The sequence below is a fragment of the Balaenoptera musculus genome, chromosome 3 (assembly GCF_009873245.2).
Source record: "Balaenoptera musculus isolate JJ_BM4_2016_0621 chromosome 3, mBalMus1.pri.v3, whole genome shotgun sequence".
Taxonomy (NCBI): domain Eukaryota; kingdom Metazoa; phylum Chordata; class Mammalia; order Artiodactyla; family Balaenopteridae; genus Balaenoptera; species Balaenoptera musculus.
The window spans coordinates 126,276,583-126,293,239 of NC_045787.1; the positions used below are offsets into that span (position 1 = coordinate 126,276,583).

General features: G+C 51.3%; 1 protein-coding gene and 1 long non-coding RNA gene across 11 annotated transcripts in view; one reads left to right on the forward strand and one right to left on the reverse strand.

The window, feature by feature from the left end:
• Positions 1 to 16,657, reverse strand: part of TNIP1 (TNFAIP3 interacting protein 1) — a 52,120-nt gene that overhangs the window by 32,489 nt on the left and 2,974 nt on the right. For 6 of the 10 annotated variants that reach the window (XM_036849196.1, XM_036849194.1, XM_036849195.1 and 3 more), the window contains exon 1: positions 13,202 to 13,360. The exons of 3 other annotated variants lie outside the window; for them this stretch is intronic. The gene's annotated coding sequence lies outside the window, so the exon portion shown is untranslated. Of the gene's footprint in view, positions 1 to 13,201; positions 13,361 to 16,657 lie in introns of those variants that run through there. One more of the 10 variants, XM_036849198.1, reaches the window with a different exon arrangement.
• LOC118893532 lies at positions 1,676 to 12,275 on the forward strand. The gene is made up of 3 exons (XR_005019482.1): positions 1,676 to 2,345; positions 9,374 to 9,471; positions 9,782 to 12,275. It is a non-coding gene; the product is annotated as an uncharacterized LOC118893532 (long non-coding RNA).

The following is a 16,657-nucleotide window of genomic DNA, read 5'->3' on the forward strand; positions in this document are numbered from 1 at the left end:
AGGCCTGTTTGTAGGGTAACATGGGGCTATAAATCGGGTACCCTCTGGGCTGTTTCCCCTGCCTTGCAGCACAAGAGATAAACAAGGATTTTGCCCAGAGGGTCCACATTACCATGCGATGCCATGAGCCGGGAGGAAAAACAAAGTTCTGGCGAGTGGGACCTTTCCGCCAAAGACTAACGAAAAAGAGAATCACACACTTGAGAGGCACCCACGCCCTGCTGAGCCCCACAGAGGCAAAGGACAGCTGCCCACACATCCAACACAGAAGTCACCAGTCAGCTTAGGGGGGACTTATTTTTAACTTGAAAGGTCAATGTTACACAGCAGAGCAATAAAGCTTTGAAGTGGTCACTGAATTAAAAGACAGTGTGGGTAAGGCACTTGGCACAATGACTGGCATATAGCAAGGAGCTTGAAACGTTGGTAGACGTTGGGGGCGTCCTTCCTCTATGCTCCCCTTCCTCCTGTGTGCCTCTCCAGCAAGCCCTTATGCCCAGTATGGAATATATATGACTGGGGTAAGCCTATGTGCATCTGACTGAGAACCTCCTGGGGGCAGGAGCATGCTCTCCTCATCTCTGTTGCCAGCACAGGCCTGGCACTTGGGAGGTGAGCCGTGATTAAGAGCTGAATGGAGTTCACAAATGGGGAGACCAAGAGCCGGAGGGGCCGTAGCCACCTTTGGTGATAAGTGACAGCAGGTGTCTGGGTTCCTGCTCACCACTCCACACTCACCCTACATGGAACTCACAGCTGACATTATGTGATGATTTGGGAATGTTTTTACTCCACATCTGGCTTGCCCAATAGATTAGAAGCTCCGTCAGAGCAGGGGCCGAGATCACCTGGCCTACCAGGGTATCTTCAGAGTGGTCCAGAATAGAGCCCCAATAAATCTCTAATCAGAACAGAGAGACAGAAAGAGCCAGAGGAGCCCTTGACCCTACGCCTGTCTCCTGACAGGCCATGTGCAAACATCCTGACAGCCTAACCGTGATCCACGGACCAGAGGCACCTGGACAGCCATATACTTCTAGAATGGAGGCTGGCACAGCCAAAATCTCTCAGAGATGCCCAGATGTAAGGCCAAGCGACAGAGCAGGATGCAGGATACAGGAACTGAAACCCCGCCTCCACATCCTCCAAACCACGCATGCTCTCCCTCAGCACTGGGGAGCCAACAGGGAAGCGGACTCACGGGAAGCAGCGGAGGGGCAGGCAGGGCTATCCTCCTGACTCCAGCCTGGGCAGCTTGGGGGCAGGGGGAGAAACAGGCTACAGGCAGAGGGAGCCCAGACCAAACAGTCTACTGTGAGAAAGTCCTCTCTGGAGATCAGAGGAGCTGCCCGAGGGAGGGTCTGGACTTCTGGAGAAAAGAAACACAAAGAGAGGAATGGGGAATTTCCACGTTCTGCTGACCTCATGCCCAGATGGTCAGCGGCAGTTCCAGGATGACCGCCGGGCAGATGGGAACTCTCCTCCTGGTCTGTGTGGTTTTTAGGCCTTTCCTGGAGAGGGGACTCATTCCCAGGATGACAGAGCTGGACAGGAATCTCCAAGGGCAACAAGGCCAAGCCCGTTACCAGGCGCCCCAGGGCTCTCGGAATGCGAGGCTTCATCACTGTCCTGCCTCCCCGGCTGACAGCACATTTCCCCTCCGTCACAGACCGCAGGAGTGGGTGTGGACAGGGGAAGGAGGCGCTGACCACCCACACGCCTTGCGTGGGGTAGTACGGGAGCTCAGCGCCTAGGCGTCCCGGGGCATGAGCTCATCTGACCCTCCCTCATGGTGTGAGGGCAGCAGTCAGGCCCCAGAGCAGGAAGACCAAGGTCACACAAAACGTCCGGATGGAGCTGGAAGGTGCCTGCTCTCTCTCCAGTCTGCCACTGCCCCCACCCTCCATTTCTGCTCCTGTGCTGCAATCCCACTGCAAAGCAGAGGCCCCATCCACATTCTTGCCAAGTCTGGCCTAGACTCCATACCCACCTGGGCCTGGTTCCTTTAAATTTAAAGCTACAGATCAGGTGACCCACCAGCAGTGGACACCAACCTGCCTTCCAAAAACAGAAACCGTCGGTGGGGAAGAGGCAGCCAGCTCAGACCTTCTTCCAAGACAAGATCTTGGCTCAGGGCAGGGGGGTGGGATCCCACAGCCCACCCTGAGAGGCCTGGGGGTGCCCACTGGAACCAGAAAGTCCCAATTTAGGGGCAAAAAAGGGCCCAGAGAGATGGCAGGCCAGGCCACGACCACAGAGTGAAAAGACGGAGGTGATCCTGTTGAAACCGAAGGAGCCACCAGCCCAAAAGAGGAGGAGGAGGAGCCAGCATGACAGGACGACAGGTGAGCAGCTAAGGGGATGGGGGGGTGGGAACGTGGGCCCAAATCGCAACCTCCACCCAAGAGGACGATGACGGTTGAAAAAGGCTAGATTCAGAATTAAATTTACATTCCAGCTTCTGCACTGAAATGCTTCAGCCCATCAGAAGCTGCCCTGTGATCAGCCATGTGCTGGTGCCAGAAGTAGGGGCTCCTAGGTATGAATGAATGATATGAATTTGCATAGCCAGTAACATTTGCAAAATACCTAGAGTTTCCCAAGCATTGATTTTCTGTCACAACAGCCTTGGAAAGAAGGCATGGCTGATGTCTGTTCGACAGATGAGGAAACTGAGGACCACTTGGGAACTTAGTCTGATCTAATGCCACTGGGCACTGGCTGCATCCTGAGGTCAGCTAGACCCTGCAGCTCTGGGGGAAGTGAAGTTCTCCCTGGACCAGAGGAAAACTCCTGAGTAGATCTCTGGTACTGGGAGTTGGGAGGTCACGGTGGCCAGCAGCCTCCTCCCCAGGCAACGGCAGGGGCTGGCAGGGATGCTGGTGGGTGGGGGTGACAGCGTGGTGAAGGGAAGGGGTCTTCAGGAGGAAGGCACAGGACAGGAAATCAGAGGTCCTGATGTCTACTCTGTTGCCTGCTCGGATGGCCATGGGCAAGCTGTCCACTCTCTGTACCTCAGTTCCCTCACAGGCACAGGGAGGAGCCTGGACCAGAGAGAAACTGGGTGATGACTTAAAACTGGCCTAAGGATCCATGGAGACCCAAGCCTTGGCTTGGGAGCCAGCCACAAGGCAAGGAAAGAGAGGGGACCCAGCACACTGGAGATAAAACAGCCTTGGAGTCAGGAAGAAAGGGCCCCAGTAGGGCGGGATCTGGGGGTAAGCAGGTGAGGCATGCAGGGTGCAAAACAGAAGGGGGCGCCCAAGTGCACGCAAGCGACCCTGAGCGGGAGCCCTCCTTACACGCTGTACCTGGGGCCTCACCTGCGCCTGCCTCCCCCTGGTCCAGCTCTGCCCACCCCTGCAGGCTGTGTGATACTGGACCAGCCCCTCACCTTTTCTGAGCCTCAGCTGCCTCATCTGCAAAATAGGAATAATAACAGAATCCACTGCACGTCAGATTAAGGAAGTTAAATGAAATCATACATGTATCATTGGAAGGGAGTTCTCACTTTCTACTTCCCAATTGTTCAGTTAACAAAGAAATGTATTCAATTCGTAATAAAATTTCCTAAACAATAATAATAATAGTACCTCACTAAGTACCTGGCACTCAGTAGGTTCTTACTAAAAGGTTGAGGCAGCCCCATAACTGTGCCCAGCTGATTGGTTGTGGCATCCACTTAATTTCTGTGAACTGCAAATAACCGTTAAGCAGGGACACTGGGACAACACCATAGCTGGTGAAGCTGAAGCTACAAGAAGCCCATCGACCAAGGCCATGCTCATGAAAGATTAGGAATCATCTGAGTCTCATTTTCCTCAATTGCAAATGGGAATATCTTGCAAGTCCCCCAAGGGCTAACGGGAAGTGAGGCACCATGAAAGCACCTTGCAAACTAAAGCAAAACTCTGTCCACATCTGCACTTCGTGATGACCACCAGTCCTCCTCACCCATTTCACAATCAGGGAAACTGGGGCTCCAGGTCCAACCATCAAAGAGCAGGCGGTGCCCTCTTGATGACTGTCAGCAAAGAGACAGCACCTACTTTAGATGGTTTGTACCCAGGGAGCCCGCCCTAGCATCCCCACCAGTGAGGAGCCAAAGATTTAATCAGTCTTTCCAACCAATTCAGTAATAAAGAGGCTGCAGGCATGGGGCGTAATATCAGGAACAGGTGGGGCTCAGGAATCATAGGATCCAGTCAAGGTACACCAAGGCAAATATCTTCCATCATGCAGCCTCAGTGTTCTAAAAGGAGAGGTTAGCAACAATAGCAATAATACGACATAAGGGGGAAGACTGGACAAACTTTAAGGCCTCTTCTAGTTCTAACATTCCAGAACTTGCAATTTATTGTCATCCCTTTCTAAAACCTTCTGACTTTGAAAAGCCTGCTCTCCCCAGCTCCAACCCCTCCCCATGCCCAAGCAGATTTCCCTGCCTCATCGATCCTCCTGCAGTGCTATCAGGGGTGCTGTCGCCTCCCCAAGAGCAGTGAGAAACCCCTGGATGATGTCTGCAGCCCTTCCCCAGGTCCTGCCCTCCTCTCTGGCCAGCACCCAGGCTCTTCAGCTCAGCCTGAGAACTGTGTCCTTCAAACACGGCACACGTCTGTGTCCTTCTTTCCCCCCTCCCCTCCACTGACTCACCCACAGAGGGAGTCCCACTGCCCCCACTTAGCCTCCAAGACCCAGGCTCTACACTATCAGCCTAGGGACAGTGGGGAGGACCAGGGCCATCAGCTGGCTGGAAACGCTGCATAAGTCGACCAAAGAGCATCTAACTAAAGCTGGGAGAGGGCCTGACAGTTGTGTGCTACCATATGCCAGGCACTAGGCTGGCATCATTACCAACATTATTACCTCATTTTCTTCTCACCACACAGAGATAAAAATTCTTATCCCTGTTTTCCAGCAAGGAAGCCAATCCTCTCGGCTAGATGGCATAATCTCTATTTTTCAGATGAGGAAGCAGACTCAGAGAGGTTAAGTCCCTTGCCTAAGGACACACAGCCGGTTAGTGGCAGAACAAAGAATCCAGCCTTGATCTATCAGACTCCAACATCGGTGCCCTTTCCACTGGCCTGCACTGACTGAGAGGCACAGGGCTCTGTGCCTCAGGGGGAGGACACCAGTCCTGCCTGTTGTCCCACTATCTGGAACATGCCCCAGGTTCTAGGTCCCTACCTCTATGTGTAGCTAACTTTGCATCAGGTACCAGTCTGCTCTTGATTGCCAGCAGTCAACAAGGCTTAGACTCTCAGGATGAAAGGAAGCTCAGGGGAAATTCGGTCCTGTGCTTATCTGGTCCCCAGGGGAGCCAGGGGACTCTGGTTGACCATCTTTAGTGACCCAGACCAACTTCCTCCTCAAGGAGCCTCCCCTGAGCAGCCAGCATTGGCTGTAGTTAGGCTATTCCCAGTTCTGCTTCCACTGACCCTTGCTCTGCTTCCTGGGGTCCCCTAGAATAAGGAACAAGATGACCCTCTTCTCCATCTCAGCCCTGAGGAGATTTGGAACCTGCAGCATTCTCTCAAAGCAGATTAGCCCTTGTTCCCTGCATCGCCCTTTGTAGGGACTGGCTTCCAGACCCCTCCCCATCCACCCCTTCAACCCTCCACCCCCACCCTATCTGCAGCTGGCTTTGAAACTGGACACAACACTCCAGGTGTGGTTTGCCTGACCAAAGAGAGGAAGTTTCACCGCCTTGTGGACATTTGGTTTTCTTATAGCTGGCTGCCCACACTAAAGAATGTCCTTTCTCAATGACATCAACAATCACGCTTGTATGCCTGATTGGCTGAGAAGAAAGTTCTCTTGTAGAAAAGTATGCTTGAGGAGGTTTCAACTATCTAAAGAGTCAGAGGTAACTGATTGGGGTAATCACCTATTTAAGTAAGCTAGGAATCTCTGTATCACTGTACACAGAGACTGGACAAAGATGTGCACTGCCACACACTTTGTAACAGCAAAAATGTCCTGAATGTTCATCAAGTGGGGACTAGTTTAATAAACTATGGTGCGTTCATTCAATGGACTACTATACAGCCATCAAAAAGAATGGGGCAGACTGCTTTGCAATGACAGAAAGGTGCCCATAAAATATTGTTATGGGGACTTCCCTGGTGGCACAGTGGTTAAGAATCTGCCTGCCAATGCAGGGGACATGGGTTCGAGCCCTGGTTCGGGAAGAGCCCACATGCCGCGGAGCAACTGAGCCCGTGCGCCACAACTACTGAACCCCGTGTGCCTAGAGCCCATGCTCCGCGACAAGAGAAGCCACTGCAATGAGAAGCCCGCACACCACAATGAAGAGTAGCCCCCGCTCGCCACAACCAGAGAAAGCCCATGCGCAGCAACAAAGACCCAAAGCAGCCAAAAAAAATAAATAAATAAATAAATTTATATAAAAAAAAATTGTTAAGGAAAAAACCAAAGTATAGATTTATATGTATAATAGGATACTATTTTTTAAACAACACACAACTACGTGTGTATATATGTGTGTGTGTGTGTATATATACGTATAGGTATGAAATCTTAAATATGCATAGAAAAAGGTCTGGAAAGAGCCACACCAAACTGCTGCTAGTAGACACATCTAGAGAAGGACTTGGGCTAGGGGACTGGAATCAAAAGAAACTTTTATTTTACCTACAGTTTTTTAACTCTTTACAACGGAATCTAGTCCTGTTCTATTTTTAAAATTAATATTAAAATACAAGCAGGAGAGAAGGAGAAAAGAACACAACTTTCATTTTTTACTTTATACCTTTAGTATTGCTTGAGTTTTTGGAGTGTTTTCTCTAATGAATACATGTTATTTTGTAACACTTTTAAAGGGAGAGTTTAAGTTTTTGTTTGTTTTTAATTTAAGTGGCTTGACAGAGCCAGAACAATAGGAAAGGGCTATTGTTCTGGCACCAAATGAGGCTGGAGGGCTGCAGGCAGGGATGGGAGCCTCCTTATTATGAATCTGCTTCACGTGGACAGACAGGCTATAGGGACAGAATCATAAATAAGGAGGAAAAGTCCAGGGACAAGTTTTCTCGTCAAGGAATTCAGTAGATGGAGACCTGGCAACTGTAAAGGAGAGTTTCCACCTGGAACCCGCCAGAAGGGATCTGGCTTCAGGAAGGTCAGGGCTGGGCTTGAGGTGACAAAGGCGGGAAGAAAAGCACCAGACTTTGGTGCTGGAAACAAGGGCGAAGCTTCCCACCCATTGCCTGTGGGCCCTCACACGGGGCCTTATACCTGTTTTGCTGGAGGGGAAGCCGAGTCAAGACAGGTGCAGAGCTGGGCTCAAGGTGGCAAGGTTCCCAAGGGACAAAGGAGAACAGCCCCACCTGATCATCAGTCCCCAGCCTGTACTCCCCACTGCCAACAGCCCCCTAAGAAGGGCTGACAAGGCAGCCCAAGCAACCCCAGCCCGCTTTCTTTCGCCTCCTCACAGCTCCTGGGATCCACAGGTGCAAATACTCCGCGCCTAGAAGCCCAGCTTCCCTCCCAGCAGCTGTGACTCTCTTAACCTAGGAGGAGCACATCCACTATCAGCCACAGGGACAAAGGGCACTAGGCCCAACCTTGGGATAAAAGGGAAGGGAGACTCGACTGTCCTCCTGTCTACCTGACCCCAAAATGCCCAAAGCTGGTTTATCCAACAAAGGCTTTCTCCAGCCCCGTAACTCCCTCCTCCAAGGGGGAAGATGACAACTTTTGAGAATTCCCCTCGTACCAAATATGGTGAAAAGAGGGTTTAATGGGTTCAACTCCTGGTTCTGCTCCCTCACCAAGTGAGCCTGAGCAGTCCTCACTTTCCTGGTTTCTTCTCCCTGTGGAAATGCTGTGAGGACCCACTGGGAACCAGAGAACAGCCTGTAGACTATCCCAACAGGAGCCACAGTGGTTAGGAAGAGAGCTTCTGGGGGCAAGACCACCCAGATAAAAGCCGGAGATGTCCTATTTTAATAGCAAAGGCTGGAAACAACCTAATGAAGAAGAAAATGAATAAAGACATCGAAGCCATTTCACACCAGGGAATGCTAATACTATACAGCTGTCCAAGCAAATAGGCCAGAGCTAGAGACACAAACAGGGATGAATCTCAGAGATATAACACTAAGCGAAACAAGCAAGTTGCAGAAGAACACAGGCAGTATGATGGCATCTAAATAACATTTGAAAACAAACAAAACAATACTAAATATCGTTTACAGATGTATACGTTTATAATAATAAAACTGTAGAGAAATACAAGAGAATAAGCTCTAAATTCAGAACACCTGTTTGCTTCTGGAGGGGTGGGGAAGGAGGTGATCGGGGAGAAATTTCACGTGAACAGAAAATACGTTCCTTCTTAAGCTGGATGGGTGGATGCCCAAGTGTCTGCGTGTTACCCTCTGTGTCTGAAAGATTCCTTCGTGTTTTCTAGAAGTCAGGGCTGCCGTCCTCAGACCCCCATTCCTCTTCCCAGAGGTTGGGGGTGGGAGGTGGCAGCACCTCAGAGGCAGCAGTGGGGGTGTGGCAGGAACTGGGGTCCCTCAGACCACTGAGATGAAGCTGGCCGTGAGGAAGGCACAGGACCAGGGTGTGCTGGCCAGCTGAGAGCGTGAGAGCGGTACAGGCGTCCTCCACTGCGGGTGGAGACCAAACCAAGGGCCCCTGACTCATGGGACACCCCCACGCCTGCCCTAAAAGCACCAGCTCTGGTCTCTGAGTAGATGACTCCCTGGTGACACGACACCCCAGCCCCCAGCCCCCTCCCCCCCGACACACACACACACACACTCACACATCTGCCTGGGCCACCGGGTCTCTCCACCCCACAGGTGCTCAAGGACACAGGCAACAGCCTCGGGGTGGGCTCCTTGGGGAGACGAGAGCTCAGCCCCGCCCGGGGACAGCCCCCAGACAAAGAGCCAGCCGCCCCTCAGCCCAGAGCTCCTCAGCCCAGTCATCCGTTCCTATCGGAAGAGCGACTGTCCGGGGCCGGTCACGGGGAAAAACATCAAGGACTTCCTCCTGCAAGCGGCCAGGCCAGGCCGTGGCGGCCGCCCAGGTCTGTCTCTGCGGCCCAGGGAGCCTTGCTTCCCACAGGACGAGGGGCGCTTCTCCCTGCTTCCCTGTGCCTTCCTTCTGGGCACTCTCCAGGGGGCTCCAGACACTCTCCAAAGAGGAACAGGAAGAGGAGGGGCAGGCGGGGGTCGGGGGCAGCAGCAAGAAGCCGGGAGGGTGGGCACAGAAAGGCCTGGCCCAGTGGGAAGAACTTGGCAACTACTGGAGCCAGGGAGGGCGGCCCAGTCACTGGGCTACAGTTTTCTGGAAGAGAACGCCCTGAGACGCCTGCCACTGCAATCCCTTCATTTTGCAGCTGGGACACCAAAGCCAGCAAAGGGAGGAGGACCTGCTCAAGGCTGCAGGGACAGCGGTGACACAGAGGGGAAGCAAACCCAGTCTTCTGGTGGCCAGGTGCGTGCTCTTTTCACCACACCTCCTACTGCCCTCCCCCTCTCTCGTCCCGCTTCCCTCCCTCCAAGTGGTCAGGTGAGCAGTGAGGGAAAAAAGAGGGATGAGAAAGGAGGTGGGCCCACAACGGGGAGCCGCCCGTAACGACACTGGAAGGGGCCGCCTACGAGGCAGTTCACTCCTGACGCTGCCCTGGGGGTGGTCAAGCGGAGGCTGGCTGATCGCCTGCTGGGGTGCTGGGTGCTGCTGAGGAAATTCGGGCCGGATGTCCTCTGCGGCCCTCCCACACGCCTACTGCCACTATTCCAAACAGGGATGGAAAGACGTCTGAGACAAAACAAAGGATGACCCATCCAGAGAGGACACAGCATGGTCCAGAGGTGGCAGAGGATTCAAGGCAAGTTATCCCGAAGCATGAAAAATCAGACCATCTGCATCATCTCCCACTGAAATCCCTTCAACAGCCTCACGATCAGCATCATTAATAAGATTTAACGATGTTCGGCAGCCAGCAGCGATGGATCACTTACCCCACGCCAGCCCTGTGCTGAGCGCTTGACACACACTGTCTCATTAATTCACACCACCCTGGAAGTAGCACTTATGTCACGTAATCCTATAGAAGAGGAAGCAGACGCAGCACCCACCCAGGTGTGCTGAACCCTAAATCAGGCACACTACACCACAGGTTCTCAGAGAGCAGCTGGGCCGGCAGCGTCAGCACCGCTGCCACCAGCTGGATCAGACACGCTTGGGGGCGCGGCCCTGCAATCTGTTTAACAAGCCACCCAGGGGATTCTCATGCACGCTTGGGTTTGCCAATGCTCTGATCACTTCCCAGTGCTGCTGACGGGGAAAAACTGACACTTCTCTGCCTGGTAGTCAAGACCATAGGGTTTTTCCTAGCCCAGCTGGTCAGCTCCCCCAGTGCAGCAGAGCCTTAGCCCAAATCCTCTTACCCTAAGTTGCAGAAGGGGCCCAGGCCCCCCTCTGCACCTCAGCATCTTGCCTGGGCCCGGCCTTGAAGTCACCTCCTTCCAGAAGCCCCCTGACCATCTGGCACCCCCAAATTGCTCCACACCCCAGTCAGACTTACTACCGGGCACTTGCTGGCACACTATGCCTTCCAGCTAGCGCTCATGGCACATTTCTGCCCAGTCCACAATGAGTTCCTGGAGGGCAGAGCCAGTATCTTATTCACCTGAGTACCATGCCACTCCACACAACACCAGGCCGGAGGGCTGTCAGGAAGTGTTTGCTGACTATCAGAAGAAAAGAAAAATGCCTTGGGAAGCAAGTTCTGGCTCTCACCCTGACTCTGCCACTACCTCTCTGGGACAAGAGCCTTCCCATCTCTAGGACTCAGTTTTCTCATCTGTGAAATGCACCATTATTCTAGTTGCTTCTGTTCTACTCATCTGCTGAACAAACCCAGCAAAGCCTTACCCCAGACACTCTTTATCTAGTATCAGGAATGCACACGTGAAGACTAAAGAGATCCCTGCTCTCTCCCTTCTATTCTAGGAAAAGAGGAAGACAACAAACAAGCAAGCAGTAAAAATTACTGTATGCCTGACACATACAGTATCTACACACATACTTTCTCAATTGCAAATAAGCAAGATCATTTCAGGGCATGATGAATGTATTAAAAAATACATATAATAGTAATATGACAGAAAGTGAAAAAAGGGGTTACTTTGCATAGAAAGGTCAGGGAAGGCCCCTCTGAGGAGGTGACATTTGAGCTGAGACTTGACAGATAAGGAAGAACCAGCCATGAAAAGAGCTGGGGAGAGGTGTTCCAGGCAGAAGGAACAGTACATACAAAGGCCTCAGGCAAGAATAAACTTGGCCTGTCCAAGGGGAAAAAAAGCAGGTTGCTGTGGTTAAATCACAGTGAGTGCAAGAATAAAATATTACCCAGTAGTACCCAGAGAGGGGGGCAGACAACCGACCTCCTACAATTCTGAGGTGTTCAAATCAGGTCGGCCAACCCAACCCAGAACATCCGGGGCCCAAGGCACAGGCAGCACTGGGGGTTAGCGTATGAGTCAGACCCCACGGCTTCCTGGGGCCCCAAAGGCCCTGGGGTGGGAATAGGGGCAGGCAGCAACCCTCAGCATGAGTGCCATGCCATACCCACGGACACACATGGGTGGGAGAAAACAGGGTCACATAAGTATGTAGAACACAAGACACTCACGGCTGCAGCCTCCAGAAGGACATGATCAAGTGCTTCAGTGAAGTGCCAGGCCCTGATCACATTATCTTTCCAGGACACAGCCAGGATAGTGGAAAGGAGACAAGGCCCAGGGTTCAAGGCTTACTAGTCTTGGGCAAGTCTTAACCTTTTGGGGGTTCAGTTTCCTCACCTCAAAATTGAGGCTACTACTAGTGACTCTCTCTTAGGGTTGCTGAAAAGAGTAAATGAGATACTAAACATAAAGCACTGTGCCTGGCACACAGAAAGTGCTGATAAATGGAAGCTGTTATTATTACCATTATTGGTTTTTCACTGCCTCAGTTCTCTCTGCTGTAAAATAGTGATATTAATACATCATAGGATTGCTATGAGTTTGTGCTAATAAATATTCCAGCCTCCTAATGCAATGTCCATTGTCAGGAATGAAAAAAAAATTGAGAGTCCTCTTTCCGAATCTTTCATCAGGTGCTGAATTCCCCTCTACCCTACCGCATTGTCTGGAAAATGAGTAAGAGCTGATTAAACTCTATTTTGACAATGCTGTGAAATAAAAATGATGCATTAGGAATCCACAGATTTCTCTGCACTGTCATTCTGCAAGGGGGTGGGGATAAACGTTGCTGATTCTTCTGCATCATCCACAAAAGTCCCCCCCTCCAACCAAAACACGAAGTCTCACTCAGTTGCACAAAATTCCCACCCACAAAATTCCCATACAATTAATGAATATATAATACAATCACCTTCATGTACACACAGCTTCACACACTCTTGCAGACAAATGTTCTACAGCGGAAAACTCACGCATATGTAGAAACTCCACACCCCAAACCGCTCCCCAAAATTCACTACAGCTACCCTGCAAATGCACCCAAATGTTGTCTCCGACAGTGGGCAAAATATGTTCAACAGAAACAGTATAGCACAGAGTCTGGAGTCAAACGCCATAGTTCAAATCCTGACTTTGCAACTCTCTAACTGTATGACCCCAATCTCCAAGGGCCTCGGTTTCCTAACCGGTAAAATGTGGATAATAATAATCATACTCGTTTTGAGGATGGAAGTGACAATTAAACGAGTTTAATACATGTAAAGAGCTTAGTTCAGCACTTGGAAAGCGCCCAATAAGAGTTATTTTCCTCTTCAATACGTGTGCACACGGCTTCCAAAACTGGTCTCCCACACTATAAACAGACCCACGCCCGCACACACACCCTCCAACCCGCGGGTCCGCACACCCAGCACACAGCCCGCCTGCAGTACCCAGACACGCTTGCCCACTCAGTGCGCACGCGCGCCCACCACCCTCCGCGCAGGTCAGGGATTCCCCACTCGGCCGGACCCGGCCGCCCCTGGAGGTGCCCTGCGCCCGGGGACCTCGGGCGCCGGAGCCCAGGAGCCAAGAAGCCCAGGCCACCAGTCCGGGCCTGACCTCCCCCCAGCCACGCCCGGTGGACTACCGAGGCTGGGACCGGCCCAGCCCCAGACTCCCTTCCTTTCCATACCCGCTCTGCCCGGCCGGCTTACCTGAGGGTGGGGACCCTGGGAGACCGCGCCCCGCTCTGCGCGTCCAGCCCGAGTCCAGGGACGCGGTAGAGGCCTGGGCCAGACTCTGGCCCCGCAGCACTGCACAGGATCCCGGGTCGGGGCAAGGAGACAGGGCCGGGGACTAGGAAGTGCTGGGGGCCGGGCCGCCCCACCCCCTGGGAAAGTCCCCAGCGATTGACAGGCCGCTCGCCCAATCACGCTGCGCCATCTGGGCGGGTCCGCAGCCAACGGGGTGGGACGCAGAGAGGTAAACAGCCGCCGCCGGAGCAGGCCGGTCCCTGGGTAGCCTTTGCCTCGGGCTGCAGCCTTTGCAGGTTTGGGCAGTCCCTCGGGGCCCTCCCTGCTGCGGAAACTCCGGGCGCCGGAATGAGGCTGGGGCCACCCTGAAAGCCGGAATTTCAGAGTAGAGACGAGCCGAAGAGACCACCCACCCTTTCCTTGCGCCGAGGGGCACAGGGGCCGGAGCGCGGGGAGGGGACTTGCCAAAAGGCATGTAAGCATTTGTAGCTGAGCCAGAGCTAGAGTTCGGTCCAGGGCTCCCCCGGACTTCTTACAGAGCTCACAGAAATTCAGAGGTGAAAGTACCTTTAAAGAATCTTATTGTCACAGCTGACATTTTTTGCATACTTACTGCCCCAAACTTGGTAAGCACTTTGCATGCTTTATTTATTCAATTCGGTCAGTCACCCTAGTGAGATGGTTTTTATCCCCCCCCCTTTTTTTTTTACCATAAATAAATTAATGTACAAGGCGCATGGAGGTTAGATGACCTCAGTAAGTGGCTGAACCAAGACTGAAACCCAAGTGAGCAAATCCGTAGCCCACTTTCTACACTGTCTACCTATATGTGGGCCAGATCATGCAAACAGGCTGTGAGATTTCCCAGACCAGGAAGGAGCAGTAACTTGGTTTCAGGTTGGGAACACTTGTTTTTTTAAGCCCACCATTTTATTTAAAAGAGGGTAAATTTTAATTTCAAAAAGTGGAAAGTCCTAACCTTGGAATATAGGACAGCTCTTTAAATTGGGTTAATATAGCTTTATGAAAAACTTATTCCAAAAGATTCGTTTCACCGGAACTATTGAAAACTTAGTCATTGACAGGCCCTCATCCTCAGAAAGGATTTGGGGAATTATTTCATACAGGCCCTCATTTTACAGGAGAGCTCTGTAAATTAACTGTGACTCTGTGTGAAAACACACACACACACACACACACACACACACACACACACACACACACACACACACACACAACCTACCCAACTATATGCCTAATCCAAGAACTCTCCTTTCAGGCTTTGTGACATCCTGGGATGCTTTTAGTTACTTCAAAGGGGTTATCAAAGTCTCAAAATGATATTAATTCTAGTTCATTTTAATTATGAAAATAAGTACACATATTTCGAACAGGGGGAGGGAGAGAGGGATGCGAACACCAAACAAAGCACCACTGAGTGTCACCAATCAACGGGAGATTACGATCTTGGACTGGTTCATACCGCAGCTCTCAGGCATCACCTCACCCATTTGTGCGCCGCCCCTGCCCTGTCCGGTTTTCTTCCTGCTCTTGTCTGTAATTCCCAGTTTGCCTTTTCCTGGAATGCACTCTTCCTAATCCCAACCAAAGTCCTTCTCATGAACACTGAAATTTACTTTAAAAAGTGAAGAGTCTCCAACTGTTTGCATTTTGTTTCCAGACTATTTCAGCTGTTTTTGTAAATGTCTGACCTTAGAGAATTAGGCAAATGGTTTCATTCCCCAAAGTGCCAGGTGACTCCTAGAGGTGGGCTTGTTGGACAATGCTCTAGTATGGCACAAAAAGGTCACACAGTCATCTTTTTGCCTGATTCCCTCCTTTTGGATAATTTTTCTTAACAATTGCAATGTGTGAGAAGATGCATCTCTTCAAAGTCATGACCACATCCACCTCTTCCATCCATTTCAGTTTGTTTGAGTTCTAAACATTCCATGTTAGGGGCCACGGGACCGTTGATCACAATCCCCTATTTGGCAGATTGGTAAACTGAGTCCTCAACGTAGTAAATAACTTACTTAAGGCCACGCACATGGAGTGATGAAACCAGGGTTGGAACCCAGGTCCTTGGCTCCCGGTCATATGTGCTCTTTCCACTGCATCATGTTGTCTTTACAGTGTCCTGATTTTTCTTACTTTCTTACAGAAACTCAACACTCATGATGAACGTAGGCTATGGACCTAACTAATGGGGTTCTAACCACTCAACCACTGCCTTCCTGGGTTAAGTCTCTGTTCCTCTCTGAAAAATGGAGATAATGATTACCTACCCCTTAGGTGATCATGAGGATAAATGAGATAATGCAAGTAAAGCCCAAAGCTTGGCACACAGTAAGCATTCAAGAAAAGATATGGTTTGTAGATGTGGATTGCATGCATTGAGTAGAACTTCACTGTTAAACCCAGGAATGCAACCTCCCCAGGCTCCGTCCCACCATCCACAAACTCTCTGGGACCCTAGACTCTGGGGGCTAGGCAGGGTAGGAGATGGGCCCCCTAGCCTGGCACCCCCTTCTCCCCGCAGCCCTGGAAGGAAATTTCCAAGCTGGGAAGCTGGGCCTGACACTGAGAACTGAGTGACTCAGTCAGCTGGGAACCTCTTGCTCTTCCAGAGTGAGGACAAGCACCCGTGCAAAGCCCCACCTGGCAGGAGAATCAAAAGGCCTGTGCGTTGTTTCGTTGTTTCGTTTTGTTTTGTTTTAAGGCAGGCGGTTTCCCAGTCTCCTTTCTACCACTCCCCCGCCCCCTTCCACCACCTCCACCAAGGCTGCTCCAAAGTTAACACCTAAATCCACATTTGAGGGATATGAAAAACATACCAAAAAACCCTCAACTTATAAGTGACTGAGCTCTAAATCAAGGGCCTAAAAAGGAGTGAAAGCTGCATATTAAAAACATTAGAAGGTAATATTTATGGCATATTTGCTGTGTGCTAGGTCTGCACTTTCACATATCTCCCAACCAGCCTCTGAGGTCAGAACCATTATCATCCCCACTTCACAGATGAAACTGGGGCTCTGAGGCGTTAGGTGACTTCCACAAGGTCTTCAGCAGCAACAGATCACTGGAACATGAAGATCCCGGCTCTTAAACCCTTCACGCTCTTGAGCATTATGCTATGGAGTCTTGCCAGCTAGCAAGGCACAGAACTCAAAATGCCAGTCCTTAAAGAGTCCTTAGAAAGGATCAAACCCAGCCTTTTTCTTATAGGGATGAAGCCACTGAGGGCCAGGGAGGGCCAGGGACTTGTCACAAGTCTTACAGCAACTTTGGGATAGCACTTAAGTCTCCTGCTCCCGGAGCAATGCTATTTCCACACACCTCAGTCATGGGAAACAGAGCTTCTAAGACAAATGAACATGTGCCTCACTCTTGATAGGTGAATTAGTGAGTCTGGGC